At 33.1% G+C, this 22,573-nt stretch overlaps 1 protein-coding gene across 1 annotated transcript in view; it reads right to left on the reverse strand.

Annotated features, from left to right (window-relative positions):
• The window catches only part of klu (klumpfuss), a 107,610-nt gene that overhangs the window by 83,544 nt on the left and 1,493 nt on the right, over positions 1 to 22,573 (reverse strand). The window lies entirely within an intron of this gene.

Below are 22,573 nucleotides of genomic sequence, written 5' to 3' on the forward strand. Positions count from 1 at the left end.
CTGTCAAACCGGCCAGCCAAATGAGTGCGCACACCCGCGTTTCCAAATAATACTGGACTGGAGCAGACGGTCGGCACATACAAGCAACGATGTCGTGCAGCGGAAAGCAGGCAAACATAAATACATACACATACACACAAACAGTTGTGTGCGTGAGTTGGAGTCGGCGTGCTGCAGCCAAGCAACCGTTTGTCACTTTGCTGTGCTGATTGTGTTTATAACTCTTGGTTGAACGCAGACGGCAACAGTGCGCAATCCTATCAACTCACTTGTCGTATAACAACAACAACAACAAAAGCAGCATGGCAATAACATTAGCGTTAACATATTGATAACAACAACGACGAGGGCAGTTAAAAAAAGAAAAAATATTACAAGAACAAAATCAGCATCTTTAATGCCGCCGACGCCGCCAACGACAACGCCAACGATTGGTGCAGTGACAGCAATGGACAACAACGCGCATCAGGCATAGCATTACCGCTGTCTGCATAAGCAAGAAATCAACGAAAAGCAACAAAAAAGAATATCAGACAGCCAAATCAAAAAGTCACTAAAAGTACAAAGAAAAGAGAGAAATACAACTGCGAATGGAAAAAAATGTAAGCGGACGAACAAGAAACAAGTTGATGTTGCCTTAGCGCTGCAGCGGGTGGATGGCACAGCGCGATGTGGCAGCGTTGGTCGCTGTGGTAGTGGCGCGCGCATTCGTGTACGAAAGTGTGTGGCAGACACTACGCATGCCTCGTATGCCACTACTTGCCAGCGCAAAATGACAAGTGAGTTCGACGCGTACAACGAGCATGAATGCGTTTTGCGTTGGTTGGCTGCGAACGGCGCGGCGAGTGGTAGGCGGTTGAAAACAACACGAACGACAATAAAAAGTATTCGAAGCCCCAAAGCCACATTTTGTGGCAAGTACTTAACTGCGGCAATATTCTTTTTTATCGATCACAATGCTCTGACGCAGGTAATGCTAATGCGCGTTGCATGCAACAACCAACTTAAATGCCACAAACATGAATCGCTTGTAATCAATAGAAAATGCAGGCACATTGTTGAAGTTAAATCAGAAATAAATACTTGTTTGTTTGTAGTTAAGCCTTTAAGCTGCCACAATCAACGCGATATGTACACATGTGTGCATTTCAATTATTATTTAATAGCATTATTAGCTGCTGTTGCTGTTGTCATTAGCCGCTGATTGTTGTTGTTGTTGCTGCTGTTATTATTTTCTGTAATGCCCGTAATTGTTATTTATTATTGTCGGCCTGATTACGCAGAACGCGCTTGCTGTAACTACGTGATTAGTGCGCTCGCTGCCAGATGATGCAACAGAATTGTGACGTGCGTTTTTTCGTGCTGGAAAATTAATTAGAAGTGCTGCAGCCGGCAGTTTTCTTCAATAACTTGCATTTTATTGGGTTTATGTTTTTATTTGTTGCCGTTATTAGGCGATATCGCTTTGATTTGATTAGTGTGGCGGCGATGCTGTTGTTGTTTGTGCTTTAATGTTGTCAAAAATGATGCTGCATAATTTTGGTGGCAGGGAGTGCTGGAACATAGTGTTGGCTGAGAAAAATTCTCTATGAAGGCTGAGAATTTTAGAGTGGATCAAGTGAAATATATTTTGTTGTGAGATTTAAATATTATTAAATAATATTTTTTGCAATAAAACATTTTTTTAGACTATTATTTTCGTAAGTTAATTTTAAAATTTGATTTTGTTTCATTATTTTAATTTTTTTTAATTTATTTAAGTGATTTTTCAATTTAAATGCTCTCAATATTTTTAAAACACAAGAATTGTTTTTTTTTTTTTGTTTGAAAAATTTTCGTCTTATAACAAGACTATATACTAAGTAAATATATTTTTTAAATTCATTTAATTTAATTATTTAATATATTGTAAAATTAAAAGACTCTAAATATTTCTTTAAACACACGAGTTGTTGTTTTTGTAAAATCTATATATTTCTGCAAGATTTTATTTTTAAATAAATTTATATAAACTTTTCTTGAGCGAATTACTTTAAAAATTTATGTTTATTCCCCAAAAAACTACAATAAAGATAAAAGCCAAAATTATATTTATTTCAATTTATTTAACTTTTTTTGCAATGAAATTGAATAATTAAAAACTAAGTAATTGTTCTTTTTTCTGATTTTTTATTTAACTGCATAGAGTATGTACTATATGAATCACCCTTTTTGTAAAAATGATAGTTTCATACAAAGTTTTATATGAAAATAAATCTATGTATACCAGCTTTTTCTTAACCGAATTATTAAAAAAACCTATTTAACCTAATATTCCAAAAAATAATTGCAATAATAAAAATGAACGTAAATTTTTAAGCTAAACAATTTTGAAGATAAAAATAAATTTTAGATTACCAAAAAAATTTTTAAGATAAAAATAAATTCAAAAAAATATTTCAAAAAAAAAATTAATTATAAAAATAATTTGTTTACCTTATTTAAATAATTATCAAAGTTATATAAAAAAAATCTGCTTTACGCAAATTTTTGTGTATTCATATATAAAGAATATTTAATATTTGATTTCTAAAATATATTAAAATTTTTCATGAATAAATATATTTTTATTTAAAAAGACTTACCATATTTTTTTTGGAATTTTTTAAACAAAAAAAAGGAAAAAATTATTATTTGTATTACTATAATTATATAATATTAATAACGCTATTTTAAAAATATTTGAATTAAAAAAAAAAACATATCAGTTTTCATATATTTAGTAAAAAATATATAAAAAATTTTTATTCAATATTTTTCTTTATAAATAAATATTTTTTTATTTAAAAAACATGTTATTTTTTATTTTCTATAAAGAAATAAACATATATTTTTTATAAAAAAATTTTGATATTTATTTGTAAAAAAAAATTTTTATCAAACTTTTATTTTATCATCCATTGGCTTACACATTCACAATATCCTCACTAATCGCCCCATTTAGTATATCCCCAAAGTGCAACAACAAAAAAAACCATATCATTCACCGTTAAAGCTTTTCTACTGCGCACTACAACGCTTCGGCGAGACGCAAAATTACAGGCGGCAGCATTCTACCACTACACAACTAGTTGTAGTTGCTCCAGTGACTCCAATTGCGGCTGCCATAATGTGACCTGATAAAATGTCTAATTTAGAACATTTATTTACGAGCATTTATTGCCGCCGCCACTGCGTGGCACAAGTGATGGCTGGCGGTGCACTTGCGCACAGTGGCACATTTGTCAAAACAGCGAGTCGGCGGTGTGGCGGCCACACAGTTGCAAACATATGCGCAAGTAGCAGCAACAACAATCGTCAATAGGCGCTGGCACACATTATTAAAACGTTGCATGCGGCTGCTGTGTAGCATGACGGCGCGCCTAACACATCTGATTAGCATTTGATTTAGGCAAATTTGAATGTGCTGTTCGCATATTGCTGGTTTGTTGCGCAGCAGCGGCAATTTGTTGCACGCGTTGCATGCGCTTATACATGCTGATTGTTGCTTATGTTATTAGTGTGTGTGTGTTGGTTGGCTGCAACTCGTCTTATTATCACACTTTGCGAGTCTTGTTATTTGCGATTTTTTGTTTCATTTTTCTTTTGGTTATTGTTTTTGTTTATTGGCTGCTCATGCACGCCACTTCATTTCGCATCGTAAATGCAATTAATAATTTTATTTGCAATTTCAAATTGAGTGTTAATGCGGCACACAGACATTTGAACGAAGCTGAGCCAAGTGCCTCCGTTGCCGAACGTGTGGATTATGGTTTGAATGCTGGATTATGGAAAAATCTTAATTTCTCGAAGCCTTTGCTTCATTACTATATTTATTTGCAGTTTTATGAAAATCAAAATCTTTTCGAAACCTTTCTATTCTAAATTATTAGTAAACCTCTCTTTTGCATTAAAATATTTTTAAAAAGTTTTTAAAATTTTCGAAGAATTCAGATACATTTATGGAAAAAACACATAATAAAAATTATTAACAAAAAATTTAATAAAAAAATGTATTATATTTAGAAAACAGAAACAAACAAAACTATAAAAACAAACAAAAACTATAAAAAACAAAAAATGAGTGCGAATATAAAATTTAGAAAAAAGAAAAAAATATTTTCGAAAAATTTACGTTAAAAAAAATCTAAAATATATAACTGAAATATTTGTGATATCAAAACAATAAATAAGAGAAAATCAAAAACATTGTCGAAAAACCATTTCTGAAAAAAACTAATAATAAAAATTAAAATTTAGTTGAAAAATTTTTTTTCGAAAAATTTATAATGCCAAATTGTATGAATTTCAAAACATAATCGAAAAAGCCACAATTTCTTTAAAAAAATCTGAAATTTTATCATTAAAAATTTTTGAAAATTTATATTGACAAATTTGATGAATTTCGAAACATTTTCGAAAAACAAAAAGTTTTCTACATTTATATTTATATCTATATAAAGAAATATTATAAAAATATCCGAACCACAAATGGTCTTTTGAAACATTGCCAACATAGATAAGCACTTCCTATATATTATGTTATATAATATATTCCATAGACTGTAGTAGACAAAAAATGTATTTCACAGCAAAATTGTGAAATAGTTACGGTGTCTAGTGTGGTGAAATTAAAAGTGCATTTTATTATCACTAGTTCATTTTTTTCAGTTAGCCCATAAGGCAGGCAACCGCAAAACCACTCGCTGATAAAAATTTTCTAGTTGAAAAATATCTCTCACGCTAATTTTCAAATTTTGGTAGGGAATTTTTAAGTCCAAAAATATATATTATTTATTTTTATCAATTTTATATATATATAGAGATAGAGTGAATTCAGATATATCGGTGTACAGTCTTAATTTAAAAGAATAAACAAATCGTGAGAGACTCCTGGTATGAGATTTCTAAAACTATGTTTGAGCTGAGCTGAGAATATGTTCACTAAAAATATGATTTAAGCAAATAGACTTGTATAAATATATTTTGTTATATACATACAAGTATGTATAAATGTCCATCGCTCACTCAAAATTTCATTCATGCAAAGACGTGGTCTTTCCACTAGTGTCAGGTGCCTGTCTTTCCGCTTTCATTGATTTCACAAAGGCAAGTGCGATTATGTGTGCTTTATTTTCCATAGAGACATACACAGCTACATATACATACATATATATGCGATAATCTACATATATGGTATACTCGCTGACATAACGGGAATTTATAGCTTTATTTTTGTGTTACTACCAAAAGTATTTTTACTTTTTTACTGCACTAGTGCTCACTTATTACTCTATTTCCTTTCATTTCATTTGTGCGCAAGTGTTCCACATTTTTACAGTGTCAGTACGTTACAAAAACAAAAAAAAACACAACAATAATAGCAATGCTTAATCGCGCTTAATTGCTTTAATATTGTGACGTAAATGGAGGCGCTCTTTTTAAACGACCAACAATAAAAATTATTGGCCACTGATAAAGTTCAATGAAAATGTTTATTTGTACAAAAATATATAAAAAATAGAAGAAATAAGAAAAAGAAGTAAACGGAAAAACATTCAGTTCGATTGCTATAAATCTATAAATCCCTTCAAAAGTGCATTTTTAGAGAATAAAATTTGCCAATGATGGATAATAATCTTTGCCAAATTTCTTTAAGATACCTCACCAAATGAAAAAGCCTTCCATACAAGCACTTAATTCTGATAATTTAGTTTGTATGGCAGCTATATGCTACAGATGTCTGATATCGATGGTTCCAACATATGAGCAGATTCTTGGGGAGAAAAACACGTGTGCAAAATTATGGACCGATATCTCAAAAACTGAGAGACTAGTTTGCGTATATAAAGACGGACAGACAGACGGACATGGCTAAATGCAGTCAGCTCGTCACGCTGATCATATTTATATATATATATATTTATTATGGTCACCGATGTTTCCTTTTGGGCATCTTGGTAATCTTAATATACCCTCTTCAGGGTATAAAACAGACAAAACAAATAGAAGAAATATAAAAAACTAACAAATAGAATAATAAAGACAAAAAAAAAATAAAACTTTGAACTAGCAGCCGAAGTAGAGAAATATAGACGCGCATATAGAATTTTTTTTTGATTTCCTATCCGCTGATAAGGGGCGCAAATGCTTACGCTTAATTATCGCTCCGCCAACGAACGAATTTATTTGTTATGACGACAATAAAAACAACTGCCAGCCGATCGCCAGCACTTGTTGTGGTGGGTGGCGCGGTTGAGACGATTTGGGACCCACGCAAGCGATCGATAAGCGAATCTGGCGATCGATGATAACACAAATATATATAGTCGGACTAGTGCGTATGCTTGTATTTATGCATTTATTTATATATGTACATATATATGTAAGCGCGATTGAACTAGTTTGATAAGCACGCCCGCGCTATTTTAGCACTTTGAGCAGCGGCACATTGGGAGGCTTTTATACCGTTAATTGAAGGTATTTGGGATGACTATAACTGGTTAGTTGATTTTCTGTAGTATGATGTGTTGCTGTAGTGTGATAATAAATATATATAGACAAGTAAATATATATAGATATATACATTGTGTAATTGTGTAGCTGGTGACAAATTTATGACAGTCAAAAATCCCCTAATTTTTCTGGTTTTTCTTGAAAAAAATTTATTGAAGGCGATTTTTATATAATATGAGAAAGTAAATGTATTTTGCATTAATAATATAAGGGTTGTCCTGGTCGGCCCTAAATATATAAATAGTAAATACATTTTTCTACTTATTAATTTATTTTAATAATAATAAAATAAATTCTTAATTAATTCCAAATGATGTTATATAACAACCGCCTAATTGTAGGCAATATTTTATGTTCTTTCGCTTACTAACTACTATAAAATAGAGTAGTACGTGAAAAGTGGCCTACATTTCAGTGCGCAGTTACAGTTGACTGGCATAAAGTCAAATTAAATCTATATTCGTTGCAAATGATATCTTTAAAAATTTATATTAAATAAATATTAATGCTAAGCTCCCGGAAGTAGGCAACAAATTTTAGTTTTTTAACTACCGCTCTCAATATATCTTCCGTAACTCTAAGGGACCTGTATTTTTATTCGACAAAGAATTAACAACTCTCAGCAGCAAACCATTAAAATATTCAAATAATATTTTGTACAAAAATGTTTACAAAAGTTTGGTACTTTAGTAACACCTTAAAAGGAGCATTTCAAGAAATGTTGCCTACATTTCAGCGTCAGCAATAACTTGACGATATTGAAATCAGAGGAATAAAAACTAAAAAAAAATTATAAACATTTTGACAAAGGTGACCACGGAGCTTCTACAATTTAATCGGAAAACAAAAATTCACAAATAAAACTAAAAATATAAATGAACAAAATTTGTTAGTAACAGTGTTAAAATATTATCTAAAATTGATTTATATGTCTATATGTAAGCTTTTCGGTGTATCAGAGATCCCAACATAGAATTTAATTTCATTGTATGAATGAATATTACTGTGGTCAAACATTATGCTTATCTCCAGCGAACTAGCTGATAAGAAATGTGCACCGCTTAGGGAAATAAACAGCGTGGTCAACCAACAGCGATGGCACTATCTTACTTTGCGTGCCAAAACATAGCCTGTGGTCAACAAATATAAAAGTATTTAGTAATAAAAACAATAACAAATCAGAAAAAAATTATAGCGCTCTAGAATTTATGTTTCCTTTTGAAGTAGGAGAAAACAATAATAACAAATAAAAAATTATAATTTTATAAATCATGAAGATATTTTTCTGTTATCAACAAAATTTTTTCAAATATTAAATGAAATGCAAAAATACCAAAAATTCCAAGAAAAATAACAATTCATATACCAAAACTAAATTTTCCATTAGAGACGCGCCATTTTGGAGACTTGATGCAGTCTTGCCTCACGTTGAAGTTACACAAAATGCCTGCACACGCTTAATTCACAGTTACATCTCACTAATAATTGTATTAAAATTGCTTTGCCATCTTGTTTTATTTGGTTTTTGTTTTAATTGAAAGGGTGCGATCAGTCGAGCCTCAGCGTTAAAGTTTTAGGATGAACCAACCGCAAGCACAAGAGCTGAGCCACCAAATACGCCTGCCTGCCTGCCAAATGGTCGCCCTCTCACTATGTGGTAAGCTGCACGCTCCAGTTTTAAGCTCACACACGCAATTCGCTTAAATAATCACTGCTTCGACAATTTCTTTATTAGCTCTTTTCGGTTTTTGTTTTCCCTCGCACTTGTTTGTCAATGAAATTAACACTTTTATAGTGATTTTTATCACTAGCGTGATGATTATTTCAATTTACGTGTTTATTTGTCTTCATTTTTTCCTTTTTTCTTTTATATGCTTTATTTTTGTTTCTGTTTTTAATGAAGTCTTTGACTTGGTGTTTCTTTGTTTTTATTGTGCACCACCAACACGCCGTTGCAACGCATAGCGTGCGGTATACTTTTAACGGTAACAAACCTTTGTAAATTGATTAGTTTTTGATGATCTATGCAATTAACGTGTAGGTGGGAAACGCACTCGTCATAAAGTTGGAGAAGGTGGTGAGCCACAACAAATTCGTGTGCATAAAGAAATTATGAGATTTAAATGGAGAATTTGAAAAAAATGTTGTGGAATATTTAGTGAATTTAATAGAAATGTTCGGAGAATATTGCTATTTCTTAGAGACTTTCTCTAAACTTTATAATACCGGCATAACTGTTCAAAAATGCGAGACTAAGCGTTCACCGCGTGCGAAAAATAAAACAAAACTAAATCATAAATTCGAAAAAATTCGAATAAATTTTTCAAGGCAAATATTAGAGATCGCTGAGAATTTCAAAAATATGTTAACTTTATGAGAATTTCAAAAGTTATGAACGAAATGAGTATGTATACTATATAATACATAAATATTGATTTTTTTTTTAAATTAAACTTTCTTAAAAAAAATATTAGCGAGCACTCATAATTTCGACAGTTATAAAAAACTTTTATGGGTTTAATTTATACTAAATATATAAACTAGATGAGAATTACAAAATTTATCAAAGAAATGAGTATGTTTATCAGCTCTTATCATCGAAATTGTAATATATATTCAGGCAGGGGAACTAACTTCTTAACTAGTGTGGAAAGAAAGCGTATTGGAAAAAGGCTAAAGAGAAAAAAGTTGTGATTATAGGTATGGGTATATTCTTCGAATGCATGCATAGAGAGACTATGAAATTTATGTGGAGAATTGGTAGAAACAACCAAGAAATATGGAATATCTAGAGAATTCTATATGATTTCTAGGGAGACCAAACGTTAATCCCCTTCGAAAAATTACCAACCCCTCATAAGTTGTGAACAAAAATAAATTATAAGCTCGAAAATATTTTTTTAAAACTTTTTGGAAGAAAATATTAGAGATCGCGGAGAATTACAAAAATACGTAAACTTGATGAGAATTGTAAAAATAAATGCACGAAATGAGTATATATACCATACATATGTAACATACATTCGGCAGGTCAACTAACTTCTTAACTTATAGTATCTTAACGTATAGTATACATTTCGGCTAAAACGTATAGTCTTAATTAGTATAATTCGAGACGTATAGTGAGTAGAGTAGAACGTAAGTAAGAGTGCGATAGAGAAAAACATACGTCTTTGCCTCGCTTAATTAGGTATGTGGGATTATTAGTTCTTTTAAAAATAGAAATTTCTCTACACTAAAGCAAGTATTATCGGAAGATTATTACTATGCTAGAAATTCTTAACTAATCTTCATTCGTCAACCACCCACAGCTGTCCAACATATTTGATGAATAATATTTGCCCACAAATTGATTACAAAAGCATGTCTATATTTGTACACGAACTGTGACTATAAAATTTAATAAAAAATAATAAACTTCTCATGAATTAACACTATTTATGATAAGCTAATAAATTTATAGCAAAGCAAAACTTCTGGGCCATAAAATAACTCGCTACACCAACCAACGGGTTTTAAGCGGATTTCAATGCAAACATAGATATCAATATTCAGACATGTATACCAATTTATTGGCGTTAGAAACGTGTTAATTGTGGAAGTCTTGTGGAACTAAAGTGACGTCATTTATTATGAAAATAAAAATACGCTAAATAATTAATTTAATTAAACAGATATATTCATATTATTTTATTTATAAAAAAAGTGCTATAAAACAATTATATTTATTACATTCATTGGACTTTTAACTATAAAAATAGGTAAAATAAGGTTATGTTCCATATAATTGAATGTGGCGGTAAAGTGAAAGGGACAACTAGATATTAAGGCGGCAGAATATAAGGGGATAGCTCATAAGAGTACTAATATTGGTTTTGATGATGAAAAATTCAATGGAATGGAACTGGAGTCTAGATCTAAGTACGAAGTCAGCAAAGCTAAATACATACAAAAAAGGACTCCTAAAAAATGAGAGGCAGAGCACAAATTAGTAAGAGAGCAAGCAAAATGACAGAGATAGAGAGAACTCAACTAAAATCACATAGAAAAAGATAGAAAGAAATAGAGGTTATGCACTTAGCATTATGCCATATACAGTTTTTAATATTTGGCAATTTATTAATTATTTTCAAGCAACTACTAGCTATTAGTCGAACATTTTTAGAATTCCACTGTGATTCAGAAATAATTATTATATCAAAGGGTGCGATCAACTTTGATTCTGGCTTTAAACAGTTTCCGTTCCAAAAACAACTTCAAAAATTTTAGTATAAATCACAATTTCAGTAGCTTTAAGCGAGGAAACTCATTTTCTTAACACAAACCTACAATCATTCAGCTACACATAACTTTGACCTAAAGTTGTAGTACAGAGGCATGACGTTGCAAGCAACAAATATACACATCGGTGCATCGATAGTCATCTATAATTATCGACACAATCGCATAGCGAGTACATACGAGCCGCCACCAACACTGGTGGTGGCATGACAAACGTAGTTGCAACTGTCGCGTATTGTCGCCGCATATAACCATAAATTAAGTACGTACGGTGCCGCGCAAAGGACGAATGGCAATGAAGGAGCAACAAAGCAATGAAGTAAATATAGTAGCGACAATATTTAAGGCATTTTAAACATTTCAATGGTCAGCACTTACAAATGGCAACGCTCAGTTACAAGTGTATGGTGCAACAAAAAGTGGCATATGCATATTATGTGTGTGTGAGCGCAAAAACGGAAGGCCACACAACGTCACAGCGCATTGGTAGCCGCCGTCGGTGGGTGTGTTGGCTGTTGAAGGCGGCAATTTACGGCGTTGCAACCAGCGTTTAAGCAGCCGATACGATGGCAAGCACTTACGTACATATCTCTGTAAGTGTATGTTGTTGCGTATACAGTTAATATTATGAAGGTATGCATAACATATGCGGCATGTTGCAATTTAATAAACGTTAATTATGTCGAGTTGCATGGTGGTGGGGCAAGTGGGTACAAGCCAAAGTGGCTGACAATGCCGGCCCTTGCATACAGGGCTTGCACACACACGCAGTCAAGTGCGTATATGTGTGTAAGTGCATGCACAGTTACATGTTGCAAGTGCAACTTTGCGCACACATATGCCACATGTCTCCACTTGCTGTTTGTGCGATTAAATTGTGCGTGGCAATGAATTTATGTGTGCGCCTCTCCTTGCAGCACTTGACTTGCAAACGAAATTGCCGCGATGTTGTTGCTGCCGCATATCGGTTGCAGCACCGTTTTCATTGTGTTTACTAGGGCAAGCGGAAGTAAATCTGTGCGTAACAGCAAATTTTCATGCATTTCATGCAATAATATTTAAGCACTTACTTGCAACATTGGCGGTAACCGACAGCTGGTGGCGTGTAGTGCCTCAAGGCGTTGGAAATATCAACGGTGTCTGCTGCTGGCTGCTGGTAGCAACTTGTCTTTTTTTTGTTTTTTGTTGTAAACAGAGATCTTGCTTTGGTGTTGCAAGTGTATTGTTGACCAATTGTCATATGCCAATTTCGTTTAATGCCACATTGCATGCCTGAAGCTGCTTTTTTGTAATTGTTTTTATAACAATTGCTCACAATAACCGCAACGTCTGTCAGAGCGACAGTTTAATCGATACGCTTGCCACTTGCGGCAAGCGGAGATGAGAAGTAAGTATTCTTAGAGCGAGGCAGCTGCAGCACCCTACAATTGCTTGCGTGTGGCATGCATTTGAGCAAATAGAGGAAGGTATAAGCAAAATTTTGAAAATACTATGGTAAATCGAGTGCGGCACAACAGTGCTAAATATGCAAAGTGCGTGGTACGACTTGTAATTTTTATCAACCCTGATTTCCCTGGCGAGAGAAAAGGCCGAAGCGCTACTCTAACTGTTATGATTATAGTCTGTCAAAAGTGTACATAGCTTATTAATAATAAAATAATTTTGCTATCTCCACTTTTGATTAACTTTTCATCAGAGCTGATGAATTCACCTTCCAGTACTATTGTGTAAGTGATCAGTATTGATTATTCCAATATGTTATTTACTACCAAGCTAACGCGTTGACTAATGCTCTCATTTGCAATGCTGCGTTTCTACTTGCTTTTGGTGCATTGCGGAATTATTCAGCCACATTCACTGCGTCCGCGACATATTCAGTGCACTTGAGCGGTTGTCATTGCTTTTTCGGTAGCCTACTTATACACCACCCGCCACTGACGCGTTTACCGCGCGCGCGCTCGCCATAGGTTTACCAGTCAATCGAACTGACAGTCGTCTATCACTCTCAGGTCTGGTCGTTACTTTAGGCGCTGAGCGTATAAGTCATCACAGTGGCGTAAAACAAAAGCAATAATAAGCAGCAACAGCAATAAAAACAAATAGTTAATAGTAAATAGCGCTATTGCACGGCAACATGGCATCAGCAAATAGCAATAAAAAGCGCTTGTACGCGCGCGACATATTGAGAAATGTGCAACAGTTTAATGACCATATTTGGTATATTTTTATGGCAAGTTGCATTTATCAGATGCGTCGCGCAGCGCGCAATAAAACAGAACATAACAAAATAACAAGAGAATTAACAAAAGCTAAGAGATCACTACCTCAGTGGCAATAAAAATATGGTAGGCTCAAACATAACTGCGTACACACGCACACACACACACACCCCTACATAGATGCAACAGTTTGTGTGGCTTAAGTGGCAATCGTTAGAAAAAACCGGCGACGCAGTTACGAGCGCGCCCTCTACGTCGCGCGGTCCCCACGTTGCGCGGCAATGGCTGGCGTTCGGGCGTTGCAAAGTTGCCGCACCAGCGTCAGCCGATCATCGGACCGCATCGATGAATAGTAATGTAGCAATTTTGCTGCCATTCGCCGTCTGGTCATCTTGCGCGCGCGCTGCCAGTCTATAATTTTCAGTTCTCGATGGAGTCTAGACACTAGGCGCGCAAAGCTATAGGCACACAAGCGAGCGCTTGTAAAATGAAAAGTCAAAATAAATAAATAAATATTTGTCTACATTTGAAGGTTGTTGTAATATGTGGTTTGCGCGCACAAATAGCATATGCAACAGTTTGTTGCAAAAATGAGCTGAAGCAACTTGCCGCGTTTGTGGGCGTCTTATGCGCGCAATCTTTACTGTTATATGTAACAACAGAAACGCTTATACGCTTAGCGTTTTATTGAAAATGCAACACGTTCGCATTTCTGGTAGTTAATTAATTGCCGCGCATGCGTGCATCCCCACTACAAAACAAGATATTTTACACCTGTTTATCGTAGACGACGCGCCGAATGCGTATTTGAAACGGAGCGCAAAAAAAAACACAACGCGCTGCATTGTTGTTGTAAAGCGACGACGAAGCCGCCACTGTCGCTGACAAATGAGGAGCGCGCTGCATGTCAATGCTTTGTGGCAGCTTAAAAAGGTATAAATTACTAATGAATGACGTACAATTTAATTGCCAGTAACAGCTACAACAACAACACCGCCACTTAGTCAAGTGCTAATACTCAAAACGGTGCATGCATACAGCTAGCTTGCCACATGCATATGTAGAATGTGGCAGCGGCCAACGCATGTATTTGCCCATGTTGCACAAGTTCTAGACACTTAGCCCTGTTGACAACAATGCTCCGCCTACCACCACTCACTTGTTGGTCACTTCTAAGTGGCAAGCACACACACACAAATGTTGTTGCAGTTGCAACTGTTGTCGTCATATGCCGGCCTATACAATACTTTATCATCTCTGCAAGCGTGGTATTATTCTAGCATTATCTTGTTATTGTTGTTGCCATATATCGTCAGCATGTGCGCTCAGTTATTTGAAGTGCGTGCATACAAATTTGTCTTTCTCATTGGTATTAAAGCAGACTGAATGAAATTAATTGAAAAACGTGGCCGCGCTGAGTTACCGTTTGTTGCATGTGGCAAGCGGCTGAGTGCATATCTTAGCCAACACACTTACATATGCGTTGCATGAATGGGCTTAAGGCCTGCCTGGGCTGCCTGGGCTGCTGACAACTCGTCGCAAATGGCAGCGACAGCTTCGCGGGCGTAAGCGACGGCGACAAACCAACTACCACTATCCGGCCACATCTGTTGCGTCAATTTCGTTGTATGTTTACGTGGTGGCAGGTAGTGCAATTAAAAGGGCTAAATTAAATCTACAGCAACTTTTATTGGCGACAACCATTTTTTCACTTGCTACGCCTATTTCGGTTGATGAAAGTGGAATATTTAAGGGGAAATGATTTGACGGAAAAGGCTGGCAAGTCAATTGTCTTACCATAAAAGCACTCGCTCATCAGCCATTGTGATGAATATTTAATTAGGCATGCATTTTAAATCTACCATATTTTATTGGTTAACGACAGTCGTCTCATTGAAGTGAGAATATGGCGATGCTTGTAAAATTTGTCTAATTGTTATTGGAAAAGTGCGCTTTTTTAGTGAGAAAGGCTTGGCTAAGAATGTGCGCGAAAAGAAAATATGTGTGTTTTTATGTAAGCTAGTATATATGTATGATTGAGTGCATTATTGGGAGATATTACATGCTAGAGATTTCATACGTACTTGTGTGAAAGCTTTTGTTAGTTAGAGAGTTAACGAACCTAGCGTGAAAGCTCATCCTCATCAATTTGAGCTTTCATACGTGTTGGATATTGTAAAAATATTGGTAAGTAACGTTTAATAAATAAGTTAGCTTTCTTGTATTCACTCAGTCTTCAGAGCTTCGAAAGTTTATTTCATATAGAATGAAATCATTATATGAAAGTTTTAAGAGCTCTTATATTTTTATTTAAGGCGCATTATTTACAGACATTAAAACTTCTTAATTAGGTTTTTTTTCCCAAAATCACTTTCTCAGGAAAGCATTAACTAAGTGAAAGCTTTAAAAAAGAGCTTTCGTATATTTATAGCCACATGCACAGCTGGTTTATTAGTTACAAACAAATCTCCATCTGAAGCATTCCAAATTTTATTTCATCTTATTTTCTTTTAAATTTATTCAAGTCATTTGTTGTATTTTTCGATAGTTTTAGGAATAACTAATTTTTGATAATTTCTTTTTAATAGTGTGTGTATTTATTTTCAAAATTAAGTAACATTTACTTTTAAACAAGATCGTATTTAATTTCATATTTCCTTTTTTCATTTTCTCAACAGCGCCTTTCTTTAATTGCATGAAAATTAAAACAAATTTAGCTTAATTTATTTATAGGCAACACAACTTTTTAAAGCAATGCAAAGAATTTGCAACGAAATGCGGCAATACACAAGTTCAACTCAGCCATTTGGCAGTTGCGGAAACATCTTAAGAATTTTTATGCACCGACTAGGAAATTAATGAAGAAAATGCGCAAATCAAATTAAATTGTTTTAAATTATTATTTTTTTTTCGTAGTCTAATTAATTTTTATTGTTTTTGCAATTTGAAATAAATAATTAATAAAGATTTTGATTTGATTAAATAAATTTTTTATAGTAATTCCATTTAATTATTTTTTTTTTATAGTTTGCTTTAAATGTTTTAGTGACAACTATAAAAATCAAAAAAAAAATTTTTAATTTTTAAAAACTTAATTATATATAATTATTTTATTTTTAATTAATTATATTTAATTGTTTTTTTTTTAATTCTTCTTATTTTTGTAGTTTAATAAATTATAATTGCTTTTTTAATTTAGAGCAATTAATTAATTCTGTTTGTAATTTGATTTAGTTAATGAATTTGTTTTTATAATTGATTTTATTGTTACTAAGAAACAATTTCAAGAATTAGTTTTTTAATTATTATATGTTCCTAGTTTAGTTAGTTATTGTTGTTTTTGTAATGTAAAACAATTAATTTTGTTTGTAATTTGATCAAATTGTTTTTGTAATTTGATATAATTAGTTATAGGTATTTTAAAATTTGTATTAAAAAAAAAAAACTACAAAAACCAATTGATTAAATTATTATATAAAAATTAATAAAAGAAAGAAAATTTGTTTAATTTTTTTTTCAATTTCATCAATTTTGTTTTTTGCTTTACACATTTGTTTTACATTTTTTTTAAATTTTGTTGTAATTTTTTTTATTTTTTAGTTTGTTGCTTGCATTTTATGCTATTTAAACTATTTTTTCTTCTTGCTTTTGTAAATATATTCACTAGCGCTTCAATACTTAAATAATTGCAAATTACACTCATAGCGATTCCTGAGTAGCGTCCATCGTCGCTCCGTGCAGTCTTTGATTAGCTGGTGAATTCTTAATTTATTGTGCGTCAATTTGCGACGGCGTCTCTGCGCGGTGTCATTGCGGTGATTGACGTCAAACGTGACAATCAACTCGGAAACAACACGCGATCGCCCGCTACTCGGCACACACATACAACTGTATATAATTAATAATTTTATATACTGACCGACGCCGCCAACGCCGACGTCAAAAGCGATGTGATAACCGCACCAGCTCTGCGGCCAAACACGTCGCGGCTCAGCGTCAGCGAAACACACCCCTAGCGGGTGTAATAAGAACAGATGCGAATGCTGACGCGCATGGCCAACAGTTAGACAGTCCGTAGGGGAGCGTTCACTTAGCGGAAGTAGGAGCGCTAGCAGCGGCAAGAGCGGGTGTAGAACCCGTGGCGATAACGATAAACGCGTCAGCGATCTGCTGATTTGAAATTTTTTCTTTGTTTTTGTTATTGTTGTTTTGATAGCCGTTAGTAATAACAAAAATAAACGCAAGCGCTGGGCGCAAGAAAGAACACAACAACAACAATTAGAGCAAAAACAAATCAAATAACAGACATAAAAAAATTGATTTGGACCGGCAAAATATTGTTGGAATATTTTTCATTGTTACTGTAATCATATGACTTCTAGTAAGTATGCGTGTATGTGTTGACGCATTGTAGGCGGCTCTTCATGGCTGCATCTTCTAAATACCAACAAAATAGCTCACACACACAAATGTTATAACATAAATTGAAATAAATTGCTGATAATTTCGCAATGATGATTATTGATTTATTACTTGACTCCGCGTCTGCCGCATTATTGGCCATCTACAGGCGGCAGCGCCATTTCGCCAGCAACTTCCAATTGGCAGCCGCCAACAACCGATTGCAGCCGACAGCACCACCAACGCCAAACGAGCGATACATTAACCAGATGCGACAATACAATTTGTAGTTAGTTGTTGTTGATTATTGTTATTGTTATAATTTCTTATTTCAACTCTTTAGTATTGTTGTTGTGCTAGCAAAATACCACGTCACTTGCCGCTAATAACGTTGTAGTTATTGTAGTCAGCCCACTCGAGAATTTGCCCTCACTTTTTCTCATTTTCTATATCGTGAAGTACTCGCTCTTACTTTCTATAGATAACCGTAATATCATAGAAAACATATGTACAGTTACTTGGCAAAACATCTTATCAGTGAAATCGCCGAATAAACAGTAAACAAAAATAGTAGTCATTTGCAAAAAGCAATAAGAGAATTGTGTTGATTATGAGACCTTATATATGCGACACACCTCCTAGTCCAGCTGAATCTCCAATATACATATATATTTATATATGCAAGTGTTAGAGCATACTATCATAATAGCTGTTAACAGCATAGTGCTAAATTTGATACGAGAATGCTTAGATATGTTATTTACAGTTTGTGATTTCTCTTAGGGTGGTCCTGTTGATATAAATGGTACACAATAATTTTCTTAAAAATTTACAATTCAAGTACTAAACAATTATTTTACTGAAAATACAAATTTATTATCATTTTTTAGCTTAAGTAGAAAGAAAAAAGGTTTCACACATAATATAAGAGCTTTCACACAAAATGGAGCCTTCGTACAAAATATAATTTTCATGCTACCAATGTATAGCCTTAGCAGAGCTTTCTATCAAAAAAACACTTTCATCCATAATAAAGTTATCTCTCATTAAACGTTTTCTCTTCATATATTAATTTGACATTGAATAAAATAACTACACATTTTTTTGAAGTTTATAAGTAACTTTCCCATTTGTAAAGTAATGTAAATATTTTTTAAACTAAAATATCAAATAGCAATTTGTATAAGACAGCAATTTAAGAAAGAAATCCTTAATATTATTTGAAATTTACAATATATAAAAACGGACCTAATAATTTAACCAAAACGCTACTAGACAGCGAAGTAATCCATAAACCGCACTGATGAATGCATAAAATCACAGAATTTAATGAAAATCGACAAATCTTAATTATTGGAAGTTATAGATATACAAGCCATTTACTATTTGTACTTTCTAAAATATTTAGTTATAAGAATAGTAGGGCTTTTTAAAACATTTGATAAAGCTTTCACACAAAATAAGGAGCTTGCACGCATAATAAAGCTTTGGACTAAAGTTTAAAATTCAAGAGAAATAATTTTAAGATTTTAAAAGTAGCTTTCATGCGTAATTGAGATTTTGATTAAAACTTTCCATATATAGAATATTAAATTGATACAAATATTATTAGCAAACGGTTCAAGAAAAACATACCAAACATCTTTGCCTGAACTTTAAAGTATAGTTAAGCTTTCGAATAAAGTTTAAAATTATTAATTAAAGTGAAATTCCTTGGAAAACTACTTAAGAAAACTATTTTTTACCTTTTTAAAGTAGCTTTCACATATGAGCTTTCCTATAAATCTGCTAGCGTATGTAAAAAATAATTCAATGAATCCAAAAGCGGGTCAAAAAAATATTACTAACATTTTGAAAAGAGCTTCCACGCATAAATGAGCTTTCGATTAAAGCTCAGAAACTCCTATTTTGGAATTTTGAATTGAAAATGTGATTAAATAAAAAAAAATGTACGAAGAAAGGTAAGCAAAATTGTTAATTTAACACTTCCGATTGCCCTCAACAACGGATTAAAGCAAAAGACTGGGTATTAAATAAAAATAAGTTGAAATTGATAAGAATGTCTCAGTTTAGAGCAAGAATTTTGAAAATATTTATTTTACAAATTTTTGTGCACAACAGACTAATAATTTGAATTCTTTCCTTATTTTTATGTTTTTAATATTCTACCGCAAGTATAAATCTCCACTTTAGTACCACCCTAAACCACCCTCGCTGCTAACGCCAGCTTGCTACATGCAACTTTCCCATACTTTTAACAATGCTTTGCACATTTTTTTGCACACGTGTATATTTGTACATATCTGCATACATAAGTTATATTTGTTGCACAATCTTGCCTTGCCGGCGTCCTAAAAACAATTCCATCCCGCCGACCATGGCCAAATCAAAAACGTGTAAGCAAATATATTTATTCAAAAAAAAATTATGGTTTTTTAGTGCTTTTTGCATAACAGTCATAACAATAACAACAATTTGAATAACTTTATCAAAATATTGTATTCAAATTTCAACAACTACAACAGGGCGCTGTCGCTGTTGGCATCAAATTTCAACGAAATTTAATTTTTTAATTAGCATACAGCATTACTCACTGCATTCGCGCTGTCAACGAGTGAAACCGACAAACGGTCGAACATGCCAACAGGTGAAGTGCCGAAATTTCAAGTAGTCGATTGGTCGAAAAGTCGAATTTGCGGCGACTGTTCGTTTGACAGCCGCTATTTTGCTAGCTGCGCTGGGTTTTCGACGAGGCCATAACGGAACAGGTCTAACCGCACTCGGTAGGGTGGCATAATATTTCAAAGCGCCAAACGGATTAGCAGCCGGGCGTAAGCAATTTGCGCTAATAAAAACCAAAAAAAAAAAAAAATCAATTATGGGAATTTGAATATTTTCTTACGACTATTCTTTGTGAGCGAATACACCCGCTGTTTGATTAAAACAATATATGTAGATACTTTATAGAAAAAATTTAGAATTAACACTGCTTTGGTTTTGTAACTTCGTACTTTTGTACTACGAATTCAGTTCTTCTGCTTCTTCTTACAGAATAACACATATATATATATATAACAAATATCCACTTGACCGCTCAATATCCACTAAATTTTGCTTTGGTTTCACATAAAATGCATTGCGAAGCATTTCGGCTGTGGCAACCACAGGAATATTTGAAGGGCGCTCGCCAGCATTTGCCTGCAATATCGCAAGCGACTTTCTAAGCAACGGTCTAATACAGAAAGTAGTGTAAAGAAATAACTGTAGTTAATACACGCTTAAATATATTTGTTTGAAAGCCAAGCGGCTAAAAACTATATAAATAAAAAATTAAAAAAAAAAGAAATTTGAAAAAATATCCAAAAAATTTTCCCAAACTGCAAACCGAACTATTGACCCAAAATTAAGTTGAAAAAAATATTCACCATAAATAAATAATTTACACTGACAGAGATTGCCGCACCAACAACAACAAAAATAGCAACAGCAATAATAAATTGTGCATGACCAAAAAACAACAACAACAATAGCAAATCATACCTTACCAACTAACAATAACAACAATAGCAAATCATACCTTACCAACTAACAACAACAACAACAACTGCAAATTCAACATTGCCGCAAAATACAAATAAAGCAAATCGATTTTGCCTCGAAAGCAAGAAATATTGAAATATTTACATTTCTAAATTTGTATGTATATTCTCAAGGAATGCATACATACAAGTACACTCGTGGGCATTTGAAAGCAATGCGCGACTAGCCAATCGAATTTAAAATAAAGAAAGATAGAAAGAAGCCGCCCATCACTAATTAACATTCTGCTGCTTTCAAATAGATGAAGAACTTTATGGCTTATGTAAACACATATATTATATACATGCACTTATGCACATACATTCATGTAATTAGATATGTTAGAAAGCAAAGTAAAAGAGAAGAAGGTATTTACTAATCACACAAGAATTTGCTAAGCTTTTGCAAATATGCAAGCCGAAAGCGTTAATTAGAAGTTGCTCTGTTAAGCAACTGTTAATGCCAAAAGCGCTTGATTATTTCAATTATTAATGCAATATTGTTTAATGGAGTTTATTTAAGTTGTAAATGGTTTCAATATTTATTAAGGTGAAGTCAAGTTTGAATAAATTTTATATAAATATAGGAAAGACTATAGCAGAGGCATACCAGCAATTTAACAGCACTCATAAAGTGAAGTTTGTACACTACAGATAATTTATTGGCTTTAAAATGTTCTATTATTTGGATGTCAAACCTCTAAAGTACACAAATAATTTTTATGATTTTTTCAACTGTAAGCTAACAGAAACTTAACAGAATTCATCCAAAATAGCTTCCAAGCTAAAAATTATTAAAAGGTTCGACATTTGTTAACCAATTTTTGATATAATTTGATATAAAGCTTCAAAGATATGCGATCAATTTGTGGATTTGAGCATATTCCCTCAACAGTGATCTAACATAACGTTAACAAAACTTGCCTCTAAGCTAAAAACTATTGACTTGTTTGAGGTTTTTCAAATTATTAGATATCAATATAATCTTAGATCTAGACTTCAAATATAATCGACTAATCCTAATATAAAGTAGATTTACTCAAGAGTGACCCAACATAAACTTAACAAAGTTCATACAGAGTATTTTCTACGATAAGGTGATGAATCGGCCTCACATTTTCGAAACAATTTAACTGTTGACTATTAACTATACTCCTACCAGCGACCTTGAGAAATTACTTAGAGCGATTTTAGTACTCTTAAACACTGCTGCACAGATGAAACCAATAATTTCACAGAAAATGTGTAATAAAGTAAAGAAAAAAAGTTCAATTATATTATATGTTAGCTTGTACTCTTTATTTAATCTAAGAACTCCGTGATTAACTGAATGAAAAGTTTGTAGCAAGCAATGGGTCACTTCTTAACGGTATCATGAATAACCGAGGGGAGAAAAAAAATCGGAGTAGGAAATCTGAATTATAAGTACGAAAATTTGTTTCATCATCAAAAGAAAAATAATAACGGCAGTGTGTTATTCAACCGATCAGGAGCAAAATAATTATAATATGGTATAAGGGCTACATTTAGTAAAATTTTTACCATATTTTAATAACTATT

Source organism: Bactrocera oleae, chromosome 6, assembly GCF_042242935.1.
Source record: "Bactrocera oleae isolate idBacOlea1 chromosome 6, idBacOlea1, whole genome shotgun sequence".
In the NCBI taxonomy this organism is placed as follows: domain Eukaryota; kingdom Metazoa; phylum Arthropoda; class Insecta; order Diptera; family Tephritidae; genus Bactrocera; species Bactrocera oleae.